The 12,780-nt window shown below is 48.5% G+C and overlaps 2 long non-coding RNA genes across 3 annotated transcripts in view; both read left to right on the top strand.

Annotated features, from left to right (window-relative positions):
- The first annotated feature begins 239 nt into the window (after window positions 1–239).
- Window positions 240–12,780, top strand: part of LOC145511074 (uncharacterized) — a 48,465-nt gene continuing 35,924 nt past the window's right edge. The window contains exons 1-2 of one of the 2 annotated variants that reach the window (XR_014057481.1): window positions 240–350; window positions 967–1,945. This is a non-coding gene — a long non-coding RNA (uncharacterized LOC145511074). The remainder of the gene's footprint in view (window positions 351–966; window positions 1,946–12,780) is intronic. The other variant, XR_014057480.1, reaches the window with a different exon arrangement.
- Window positions 3,342–6,664, top strand: LOC145511073 (uncharacterized). The gene is made up of 2 exons (XR_014057479.1): window positions 3,342–3,655; window positions 6,245–6,664. It is a non-coding gene; the product is annotated as an uncharacterized LOC145511073 (long non-coding RNA).

The raw sequence follows: 12,780 nt of genomic DNA, 5'->3' as shown, positions 1-12,780 counted from the left end.
ACAGGAGCCCAATCCTCCTATCACCCCACAGAGGCAGGGGCCAAGGCGGCACGGTGGCTCTGGCTCTCGAGGAAGTGGCCGTCTCTCTTGGTGAGAAAGCACCCTCGTCGGTGGGGCATTGCACGAGCTGCCAATGGCCAGGAGGTCTGCTTTCAGGTGACAACAGTTTACAGCTGTTGTCTAGGCAAGCAGCTGCCCAGGGCTTGGAGAGCTTGAGAACCACGGGAAGCTGGTTGCCCAGACAACAGCTGCCATGGCCGGAAGACCAAGTCTAGAACGTAACCCAGCTTGGGTGTGGTCCCTCAGACCAGGAGGATGAGGACCCCAGGTCTAGGTGGCTCATTGTCCAGGTAATTGGGAGTGAGTCCCTAGGCCACTTTCAGACACATTGTTTGAGGGAGGGCAGTGGGCTTCCTGAAATCTGAGGGTTGGAAGCTTGAGCCATTGATTCCTGTTAAAGAAAAAAGTTAACACAAAAACATTGGGAAATCTGGGGACATGAGGTCACTGACATAGGCTTTCAACCTACAGAAATCATTAAGACACATTTCCAGCTTTTGAGCCGCTCACTACCCAGAGATGAAGGCAGGCAAGTTACTGACTGCAAGTCAGCATTTTCCGTGCTGACGGGACAGTGATTAAAATTCCGTGGAAGGTAAAGGAGAGAGTTTCTGAGGGCCAGAGGGGCTGAGGCTGGCTTCACAGGAAGGGAGACGGGAAGGAGGGAGAAGGGCTCCCCAGGAAGAAGAGCAGAGAGCATTCTGGAAAGGGCAGGGGTGGGGGTGACACCGCCTGACCCGGGGGCTTGGGTTGACCACAGGAGGGAGCCGTTCTGCAGCTCTGTTCTTTCTTAACTTCCCCCGAGCTCATTGCCTGCAACAGAAAAGACTGACATCTCAGGCAGAAAGTTCTAGCTTTGGATGATCAGCAACCTGATGAACCCACCATTTTTTCCCATTTTCCCAGCAGGATCGAGGAGGTGGTGGCCTGGCTGGAAGAAATTCTGCATCTTTAAAAAGCTTGAACAACAAACTGGGGAGGGAGAAGATGACTCTTAACAATCGTCCAGCCAGGGCGATAGAGATCTGTAATCATCAGTGGAGAACCTGGTTGAGCAATGCAAACAAACCTTTGTATCTGGCAGGGGGAGTCTCATTCTGCACAGCAGCATCGGCTTAGCCACCGCCGGGCGGAGGGCAGTGGCTGAAATCCATCTCTTGTCTGTCACCAGGCCGTGAACCGACAGGCACCTCCCCAGAGTGGAGCACCTTGTTCTAAGTAACATAAATGCTGTATATGGACAAGCACGGCACCCAGAACACGGCCCTGGAGTTAGGAGCCCTGTGTTCTAATCCCACTGTGGGACCCAGAAGGTACTGCCCTAACTACTTCCAGAGAAGTGGCTCTGTTTCTCCATCATCTTATGAAACAGAGCGTGACATAGTGGGTGAGAGGAAGTGTGCCAAAATGCCCTGGAGTTGGTATCAGATGAATGACCCAAGGAAACCCCAGGGACCAGCTTTGTGATGGTGGACAAGTCACCCAACCCTTCCGAGCCCGAGTTTCCTAGCTGTAAAAGGCAGATGAACATTGCTCTCCATACTTGCCTGAGTTGCTGTGGTGATCAGACAAGTTAATCAATACCCATAGCCTGTGGACACTCCCAAGACAGCGGTGTTTATATAAAAGAATCCAGGAGTAGGAGCCTGGTGACCCCAATGGCCACTCAACAACCATGTGAGAAGCTACTGGTGAGGCCAGGAGACATCCTCTCCAGTGTCCCCCCAGCCTCACTTGAGGGCCCTGATAGCATGTGGCCCAGCTGCTGCTGACCTGCTGGGGGGCCCCTTCCTCTCCTCCAGCTTCAGTTTCCAGCTAGAAAACGGCGACGGGGACGAGATGATCCCAGAGGCCCCTTCAAGCGCTGACCTTCTGTGCAGCTACGGTACTGTACAACATGGTCTCTGTGGTGGGACTGTTCCAACCCTCAGATCTCCTTGGTCCTCAGTGAGGAGGTGAAATGAGGTTGCTGACTCTTTGCGACCCCATGAACTGTATGTAGCCTGCCAGTCTCCACTGTCCATGGGATACCCCAGGCAAGGATACTGGAGTAGGTTGCCATTTCCTACTCCAAACTGAGGCTGAGGAAGATCCAAAATGGTGAAACTGCATCATGTTTGCATTTAACTTGTGGGTAGTCAGCTCTATGCACTAAGTAATTAGTAATAATATTGGTATGATGAAAATAGAGAAAAGTTTTGAATCAAATGCCCGTAACTACAAGCCATCTATTACTCTTTCATGATCAACCAGAAAAAAACAAAAAAACAGGGATCTGCTCCAACATCAGAGTAAAAGTTTAGCTTTGAAAGGTCATATTCTATACAACTGTGGGCTTCCCTGGTGGCTCAGATGCTAAAGAATCTGTCTGCAATGCAGGAAACCCAGATTCAATCCCTGGGTTGGGAAGATCTCCTGCAAAAGGGAATGGCAACCCACTCCATATTCTTGCCTGGAGAATTCCATGGACTGAGGAGCCTGGAAGGCTACATTCCATGGGTCACAAAGAGTGAGACATGACTGAGCGACTAACACATGCCACACCACACACATGCTATACAATTGTAACAATTGGACACTTACAGGAGATTTTCAAGGTCAGTATAGGCTATATATGATTTTTACTCAAGATATCAGAGCTGAACCTCCCTCCAATATTGCAAGATTCAGAGTAATAGTAGTACTAGATTCAGTACTGGAGTAATGCTAGTACTAGGTTCAGTTCTAGAGTAATACACAGATTCTTTACTGGCTGAGCCACCAGGGAAGCCCCGTGATTAAAACTTACTTAGCAGAATAATTAACAATGCAGTAAGTGCCCACATCTGATTTAAAAGTTTTGTTTAAAGTAAGGTACAAAACAGTACCTATCATATGTGCTATCTTTGTCTTTTAAATGTGTAACTAATTATATGCTATAGGACTATGTTTGTAAAAACTCAAAGTAGAAAGATGGAAACACTCTGAATGATGTGAGTGTCTCTCTCTGTGTACTGAGGTTTGCTGTGCTGCCATTTCTCTCCTTTGGATGGTCTGCTTTTAGTAATAATTCTTATGCCTCTGCAATCCAAGTTGTAAGTCGACAATTCATCTAAGAAGCTGCTGGGAAGAACCTCCAGAGGGTTCCAGAAGAACAGCAGTGGCTGGCCCTGGAGGCCCCATGACCTCGCTTCCCCTCTCTCAACTGCTAACATATGTTGGAGCTCTTTTGGGGCCTGTGATGTCGCCCAGCGGGCCGGCCCACCACTGTGGTTATGATGTCATCTGCTGTCTGGCTGTGTGGGTCTGTGGTCAGTAAAGTGGCTGGAGAGGGGCAGTCCCTGGAGGAGGCCCCTTTGTCTCCTGCACAGGAAGCTATCCCCAAGACTCAGTCTACAGGAATGTGCCACCATAGCCCAAGAAGCTCCGGGGCTGCCAAAGGGGAGCTGGCTAGGTCTGGGGGCGTGGGGATTTTGGCCTTAAGCCTCTGCTCTCATGGGGACTGAAATGCCTGGGCCCTCCCTGATCATCCCAGCCTGCCTACCTCCTGCTGCTCCATCACTGAGAGGACTCATCTCATAACTGTATCTACTGGACTTTGCAGGAGGTTTTCAAGGTCAGTTTTGATTCTCCAGCATTCTCAGCGTTCCATGCTGACTCTGAACTTTGCCCCATGATGGGCCCTCTGGCCAGCAGCAGCCTCTGGTAGCCCAACATTGTTAGTATCAGCCCATCCTTTGAAGAGCCAACCTCAAAGTCCCCTCTCCTCCTGTCACAGGGAGGCTGCCAGGTGCAGATATTCATGGCTCGAGCCCTCGTGCCAGACTTCTAGGTCCAAGTCTCTCTTACTGGAGAGACCTTGGGCAGGATTTCTCATTCCTCTGGATTTTGGTGAAATGGGTTTTTCACTGCTCAGTTTGCATGAGAAGGAAATGAGGAATTTCATGTATGGTCCTGGCAGAGCTCGACCTCGGTCAGGGTTACTGTTTGCTGCGGTACGTGACAAATAATCTTCCTTTGTGTCTCACAGCAGCTCCTCCTGGACATTTCTGGAACCTCTGGCACCTTATGTAAACCCTGTCAACTTCCTTTCTCTTCAGTAAAAGGGGGATGGAAGTAATGATTAAGTCAGGACAGGTATCTAATGTTAGGGGTTTCCTTCATGGCTCAGATGGTAAAGCATCTGCCTGCCATTCAGGAGACCCAGGTTCGATCCCTGGGTGAATAAGATCCTCCGGAGAAGGGAACAGAAACTAACTCCAGTATTCTTGCCTGAGAATCCCATCAACAGAGGAGACTACAGTTCATGGGATTGCAAAGAGTCAGACATGACTGAGTGACCAACACACACACACACACACACACACACACACACACACACACACACACACACACACACACCCCTAATGTTAAAACTGGAAACAATCTCAGAGAGGGACAGCTGGTCTACCTTCTCTCCCAGGCACCTGGAGATCTTTATTAATAAAAAGAGAGGTCACTGAAAGACCAGGCAGTGTTTCTGGGTCTTTCTAGTCCAGCTGACTGAGTTTGCCGTGTCTTGTTCTAAACCATTATGCACCCAAATCTTTGAACCAGTTTCAGCCCCTGTGAGCAAGAAAAGGAGTGAGAAGAGGGGGAAATGGTTGGTGACTTTTACCTTAGTGGCATGAGGGACCACAGCTAAAGGATTTTTGCCCCGACATGTTGGGCATGACCTACTTAAGATATCAAAGTTCAAGGTGGAAGTAGCGATAAGCTGTCTTCCCAGCAAAGTTTTCTCCGCCTGCTCCCTGTCTCTACCCTTCCCCCACTCATAAATCCCCACCTGTCCCCATGACCCATCAAACAGAGGCAAGGTGTTACAGAGTTAGAAGGAGTGCCATCAATGAGAAGGATTTCAGGACATTAGTGCCTCATGGGGCTTGTGAAATCCTTAGGGAACGACTTTGTTTGGAACATTACTTGATTCCTTTTGTATAGGATATGTTTAGTTCCAATAAAATTCCCCCAAGATTCTCCCAGCCAAAAGATCTTGGCCTTAATTTATCCTGCCTGGTACCCTAGGGGCCCAAGGTCTAACAGTCCATGTGCCTTGGTATTCATACAATAAGATATCCTGAAGGATGATATGATGTTTTTAGGAAGAGAGGGGTGTGGGAGCCACAAACATGGGGCCTGGATCTCAGCAAACACCACAATGGTAGCAATGGTTATACTTCCAATATGAATGTATATAGTGAATGTATATAGTAGCCAAGGGGTTTAGTTTCTGACTTTTTCATGATCTGGAGGCACTGTGTATTGGTCTTCTATTGCTGGCATAGCAAATCGGCTTAAAACAATACAGATTTATTTTATCGCAGTCTCTGTAGGTCAGAGGTCTGCCACAGTCACCCTAGGCTAAAGTCAAGATGTCATCAGACTGCATTTCTTAGTGGAGGCGCTGGGGAGAACTTCACTTCCAAGCTCCTTCTGGTTGTTTGCAGGATCCTAGATCCTTGTGGTTGAAGGACTGAAGTCCTTGCTGACTGTCAGCTGGGGGTGGGAAGAACCCTTTGCTCCAAAGGCCTCTGTCTGGTCCTTGTATGCACTGCATCTCAGAGACACTGAATCCTTCTCATGCCTGAAATCTCCATGCCTTCTCTGCAGCATTTCTACTGCACCTGGCTAGAGAAAGTTCTCAGTTTTTAAGGGATCAGGTGACTAGATTGGCCTCCATCCCAACTAGATACTCTAGAAATCTTCCTATATGAAGGACCCTATCCTTAATCACATCTGCAAAGCCCCTTTTGGCATATAAGAACCTATTCATGGAGTCCTGGTACCAGGGCATGGCTATGTTTGCAGAGCCATTATTTAATCTACCATACCCTTCAGTGAGTTCTGTGCCAACATGAGAATTCTGTCTGATATGGTGAACTCTGAGTTTTCCTTTATTCCTCTGAGCACTCCTTGTGCTGGGAGCTTTCTAAGTGCTTGGGATACGAAACAGAAGTGATAATACTACCAAGTTCAGTTCAGTTAGGTTGCTCAGTCATGTCCGACTCTTTGCGACCCCATGAATTGCAGCACGCCAGGCTTCCCTGTCCATCACCAACCCCCGGAGTCCTCCCAAACCCGTGTCCATCGAGTCGGTGATGCCATCCAACCATCTCATCCTCTGTCGTCCCCTTCTCCTCCTGCCCCCAATCCTACCCAATATTAGGGTCTTTTCCAATGAGTCAACTGTTCGCATGAGGTGGCCAAAGGATTGGAGTTTCAGCTTCAACATCAGTCCTTCCAATGAACACCCAGGATTGATCTCCTTTAGGATGGATTGACTGGATCTCCTTGCAGTCCAAGGGACTCTCAAGAGTCTTCTCCAATACCACAGTTCAAAAGCATCAATTCTGCGGCACTCAGCTTTCCTCACCGTCCAACTCTCACATCCATACATGACCACTGGAAAAACCATAGCCTTGACTAGACGGACCTTTGTTGGCAAAGTAATGTCTCTGCTTTTAAATATGCTATCTAGGTTGGCCATAACCTTCCTTCCAAGGAGTAAGCGTCTTTTAATTTCATGGCTGCAATCACCATCAGCAGTGATTTTGGAGCCCCCCAAAATAAAGTCTGACACTGTTTCCACTGTTTCCCCATATATTTCCCATGAAGTGATGGGACCAGATGCCATGATCTTATTTTTCTGAACGTTGAGCTATAAGCCAACTTTTTCCCTCTCCTCTTTCACTTTCATCAAGAGGCTCTTTAGTTCTTCTTCACTTTCTGCCATAAGGGTGGTGTCATCTGCATATCTGAGGTTATTGATATTTCTCCCGGCAATCTTGATTCCAGCTTGCGTTTCTTCTAGCCCAGCGTTTCTCATGATGTACTCTGCATAGAAGTTAAATAAGCAGGGTGACAATATACAGCCTTGACGTACTCCTTTTCCTATTTGGAACCAGTCTGTTGTTCCATGTCCAGTTCTGACTGTTGCTTCCTGACCTGCAGACAGGTTTCTCAAGAGACAGGTCAGATGGTTTGGTATTCCCATCTCTTGCAGGATTTTCCACAGTTTATTGTGAGCCACACGGTCAAAGGCTTTGGCATAGTCAATAAAGCAGAGATAGATGTTTTTCTGGAACTCTCTTGCTTTTTCGATGATCCAGCGGATATTGGCAATTTGATCTCTGGTTCCTCTGCCTTTTCTAAAACCAGCTTGAATATCTGGAAGTTCACGGTTCACGTATTGCTGAAGCCTGGCTTGGAGAATTTTGAGCATTACTTTACCAGCATGTGAGATGAGTGCAATTGTGCGGTAGCTTGAGCATTCTTTGGCATTGCCTTTCTTTGGAATTGGAACAAAAACTGACCTTTTCCAGTCCTGTGGCCACTGCTGAGTTTTCCAAATTTGCTGGCATATCGAGTGCAGCACTTTCACAGCATCACCTTTGAGGATTTGAAATAGCTCAACTGAAATTCCATCACCTCCACTAGCTTTGTTCGTAGTGATGCTTTCTAAGGCCCACTTGACTTCACATTCCAGGATGTCTGGCTCTAGGTGAGTGATCACACCATTGTGATTATCTGGGTCGTGAAGATCTTTTTTGTACCGTTCTTCCGTGTATTCTTGCCACCTCTTCTTAATATCTTCTGTTTCTGTTGGGTCCATACAATTTCTGTCCTTTATCGAGCCTATCTTTGGATGAAATGTTCCCTTGGTATCTCTAATTTTCTTGAAGAGATCTCTAGTTTTTCCCAATCTGTTGTTTTCCTCTATTTCTTTGCACTGATCGCTGAGGAAGGCTTTCTTATCTCTCCTTGCTATTCTTTGGAATTCTGCATTCAGATGGGAATATCTTTCCTTTTCTCCTTTGCTTTTCGCTTCTCTTCTCTTCCCAGCTATCTGTAAGGCCTCCTCAGACAGCCATTTTGCTTTTTTGCATTTCTTTTCCATGGGGATTGTCTTGATCCTTGTCTGGTGTACAATGTCACTAACCTCTGTGCATAGTTCATCAGGCACTCTGTCTATCAGGTCTAGTCCCTTAAAGCTATTTGTCACTTCTACTGTAAACTCATAAGGGATTTGATCTAGGTCATACCTGAATGGACTAGTGGTTTTCCCTACTTTCTTCAATTTAAGTCTGAATTTGGCAATAAGCAGTTCATGATCTGAGCCACAGTCTGCTCCCGGTCTTGTTTTTGCTGACTGTATAGAGCTTCTCCATCTTTGGCTGCAAAGAATATAATCAATCTGATTTCGGTGTTGACCATCTGGTGATGTCCACGTGTAGAGTCTTCTCTTGTGTTGTTGAAAGAGGGTGTTTGCTATGACCAGTGCGTTGTCTTGGCAAAACTCTGTTAGCCTTTGCCCTGCTTCATTCTGTTTTCCAAGGCCAAATTTGCCTGTTACGCCAGGTGTTTCTTGACTTCCTACTTTTGCCTTCCAGTCCCTTATAATGAAAAGGACATCTTTTTTGGGTGTTAGTTCTAGAAGGTCTTGTAGGTCTTCATAGAACTGTTCAACTTCAGCTTCTTCGGTGTTACTGGTCGGGGCATAGACTTGGATTAGTGTGATATTGAGTGGTTTGCCTTGGAAACGAACAGAGATCATTCTATCGTTTTTGAGATTGCATCCAAGTACTGCCTTTCGGACTCTTTTGTTGACCATGATGGCTGCTCCATTTCTTCTAAGGAATTCTTGTCCACAGTATTAGATATAATGGTCATCTGAGTTAAATTCACCCATTCCAGTCCATCTTAGTTCGCTGATTCCTAGAATGTCAACATTCACTCTTGCCATCTCCTGTTTGACCACTTCCAATTTGCCTTGATTCATGGACCTAACATTCCAGATTCCTATGCAATATTGCTCTTTACAGCATCGGACTTTGCATCTATCAGCAGTCATATCCACAGTTGGGTATCGTTTTTGCTTTAGCACCATCCCATCATGCTTTCTGGAGTTTTTTCTCCACTGATCTCCATTAGCATATTGGGCATAGCGTACTGACCTGGGAATTCATCTTTCAGTGTCCTATCTTTTTGCCTTTTCATACTGTTCATGGGGTTCTCAAGGCAAGAATACTGAAGTGGTTTGCCATGCCCTTCTCCAGTGGACCACATTCTGTCAGACCTCTCCACCATGACCCATCCGTCTTGGGTGGCCCCACACAGCATGGCTTAGTTTCATTGAGATAGACAAGGCTGTGGTCCGTGTGATCAGATTAGCTAGTTTTCTGTAATTTTGGTTTCAGTGTGTCTGCCCTCTGATGCCCTCTCGCAACACTTACCGTCTTACTTGGGTTTCTCTTACCTTGGACACGGGTTATTTCTTCACGGCTGCTCCAGCAAAGTGCAGCCGTTGCTCCTTACCTTGGACAAGGGGTATCTACTCACGACGGCCCCTCCTGACCTTGAATGTGGAATAACTCCTCTCGGCCCTCCTGTGCCCACGCAGCCCCTGCTCCTTGGGCCTTGGGTAACTCCTTTAGCCGCCGCCCCCAGTCCCTGGCCCGGCCTAGCCCCTGTCGGCAGCCACCCCTAGCCCCCGGCCCTGCCTAGCCCCTCTCGGCCGCCGCCCCGGCCCCCGGCCCAGCCTAGGCCCTGTCGGCCACCGCCACTGGCCCCCGGCCCCCGGCCTGGCCTAGCCCTTCTCGGCCGCCGCCCCCGGCCCCCGGCCCGGCCTAGCCCTTCTCCGGCCGCCGCCCCCGGCCCCCGGCCCAGCCTAGGCCCTGTCGGCTGCCGCCCCCGCCCCCAGCCCAGCCTAGCTCCTGTCAGCCGCCACCTCCGGCCCCCAGCCAAGAGGAAAGAGAAAAAGAACCTGACTTCTGTTGAGCATCTATGATGTGTCATGTGACTTCCTGCATTTTCTCTAATGATCAAGAGCATCCCATTGTACAGATGAGAAAACTGGGGTTGAGGGGTTCAACAACGCATCCAAGGTCATCCAGCTTATACGCTGCATAGTCAGGACTCACTTGCTCATTCCTTCTGGGTCCTCCAGGTTCTAGACCCTCCAGTCTACAGAGGGGAAGCATCACACCTGCTGGGACCAAGCCCTGGACCCACCCCACCAGGGGCCACTTCCCTCTTCCCTAGAGTGTGAGGCTGTCTGCCTTTATGACCTCCCTGAGTGACCCTGGGGTTTTCCCGGGGCAGCTGGAATGGGGAACCAGCTGGCTTGCAGTCCTTGACCTGGATGCCCAGAGTTCTTGTACAGAACCAAGAGGGGAGATTATGGTGTCGGATGGGCTCTGGGCTCTAAAGTCTCCTCTGGCTGAATTTACATGTTCTTGACTGCCCAGGTGTGCGCCTTCCTCTTTTTGATAACCCAATATATTTATAACTCATCCTTCAAAGGGGTAATGAGTGGTTGGCTTCAGACTACAGTCTTGTAGAGAACCAGGAACAAATTAGGTGTTAATACATGCTGTTGAACTAAGTGAGAAGGACCATGGCAAAAAGCCAGAAAAATCAGAATAAAAAGTCCCTCATTATAAGAGTCATTCACCTCTAGTTACTAATTATTCCTAATTATGACAATAGCCTCTTGATCAGCTGCTGCATACAGAAGCTTTTAGGTGTCGTTGATAGCCGTGAACTCATTTACTCTTCATGGGGCTCCTAAGAGGTGTAGATATGGGATTTCATCACTAACTCTGGAGGTGTTCGGCGATGTTAAGTAACCTGCTCTAGGACACAGAGCTGGCAAGGCACAGAGTCTGGATTCAAAGAGGCAGATGTGCCCTCTGCCAACTCACAGCCAACCAGGCCAGGCAGAGAGACCAGCAAGGCCTTCAGGTCCTGATTTTATTGTAGTCTCACAACTCCTGTGCTGTTGGTCATTTTCTTCCCCTATTTTACAGTGAAATAAACCAAGCTTCAGAGAAGTCAGGGGCCCTGTGCTAGAAGGGCCAATGGAAAGAGAAAAGAATGCTGTGTTCAGCTTTGGCATTTTTTGCTGCCCTATCCTTCTCTGAGACCACATCGGTCCAGACATTGGGCTGGTGTCTGAGGTCACACTGACTTTTCCACCATGGAACAGTCTGGGAACTCCTGGGTCTTCTCCCTGCTGCTGGGGGTAGAGAAGGGCATGTCTTTTTTTGTCCTAGTTTGCACTTTTTTCTTCCTCTAACACTCTTCCCCCAGCTCTTCCATGACTGGCTGCATCCATTAGTGAGATACACACAAATGCTATGGCCTCATGGCGGACCTCTGGCCAGGCACACAGCTGGACTAGAGGATGCTTGGAGACAGCTGAACAAGGGCGAGGGAGGAAGGTGGAAAGTTCATTCAGAGGGAAGGGAGACCCAGTAAATTCTAGCTTGAATATAAAGAAACAGAAAGGAAGAGAAGATGCCAGGGGTTATCTCAGAGAAGGACCAGCATGCAAAGGCCTGGGACGAACTCTGGGTCTCACCTCCCCTTTCAAGGTGGCCCACAGCCCTGTCCGGGCAGCACGTTGGCAGAGCCTCAGACACTGGTCGCTGTGCCTGTGCTCATTGGTAAAGCCCCCTCACTTGTCTGTTTCCCAGGCTAGACTCACTTGCCAATCTCGGAAAGGCCCAGAAGTTTGGCTCACATGGGCATGATCGAGACAGGGGTTCCAGCTTGGCATTCAAGCCTTGCTCCAGGGTTGGAAGCTGAGCACTTGATTGGAAGGTAGAGGCAGAACCATCGAGGGTGGGGGCAGGTAGGCAGCCCTGGAGTCCTGGGAAAGTGGGAAGCTGATGGGCAAGGAACTCAGAAGGGACCTGGGGCACCTCTGGCAAGTGGGGGGCCCCCAGGCTGGATGGAGGCAGCTCCTGAATGTGTGAGCTCACTATCTCACCAGGTGTTGTCGTGCTTTGACGGCTCCTGTATGACAACTGGGAACCAGCTGTGCTTTACTCCTGCAGGGGATGGAGGGGGGCCTGCCTAGAACACCATCCCCACCCAGCAAAGCTGTCTGTGCCAGGTTTACTTTTATTCATCTTTCGTACTCAGCCTGGGGCCACCTTCCTGGAGAACATTCTCCTGTCTGACTTAGACGCCTCCTCTGGCTCCTAGGACCACTGTTCTGTCTCTATCATCACACTCATTGCCCTCAATTGAGACTTTGCTTACTTGTCTGAGCTCCTCTAGGCTTGGAGCTCCTCAAGCATTGAGACTGTTTATCTTTGTATTTTTCACACTGAGCAGAAGGCCTGACCCAATGAGCTGAGTAGGGAATGAGCTGAACAGAAGCATTTATCAGTCATGAAAACATCTTCCAGTGATTGTCTATCCATTTCTAATTATGCAGGATGGTGGTTTCTCTGGCCTCACAGGAGCCTCACAGCCCTGCCGACAGAGTGATGACTTGTCCACATTTCCCAGATGCAGCTCAGGCCCCGATTGGTGAAGGGGTTTGGCTCATTCAGTGGGAGAGCTGCTGAGTCAGCACTCAGACTCCCATCGGAATCTGCAAGCCACGTATCACCCTTAAGGCAGTGAGACCCAAACCTGGCCAAGACCCATTAAGGAGGATGTAACAACACACACATTCTGAGAAGATACTAAAAAAAGAAAAAGGAAGATGGAAGGAGGGAAGGAGGAAGGAAAGAAGGGAGGGAGGAAGAGAAGGGAGAAAGAAGAGGAAAGAGATTGTAAATGCTAAATACAGCAAGAGGCTATACTTTAATGTTATGGTCTAAACAGAAATCACGCTAAAACATAGCATGATTTTAAGGAACTGATAGAGTCTCATAAAAGAGAAACTATTTGATCTCGAGGCTGGGC

Source organism: Giraffa tippelskirchi, chromosome 6 (assembly GCF_054371585.1).
Source record: "Giraffa tippelskirchi isolate mGirTip1 chromosome 6, T2T-mGirTip1v1.2.pri, whole genome shotgun sequence".
Lineage (NCBI taxonomy): Eukaryota > Metazoa > Chordata > Mammalia > Artiodactyla > Giraffidae > Giraffa > Giraffa tippelskirchi.
This window is presented reverse-complemented; position numbering and strand designations above follow the sequence as displayed.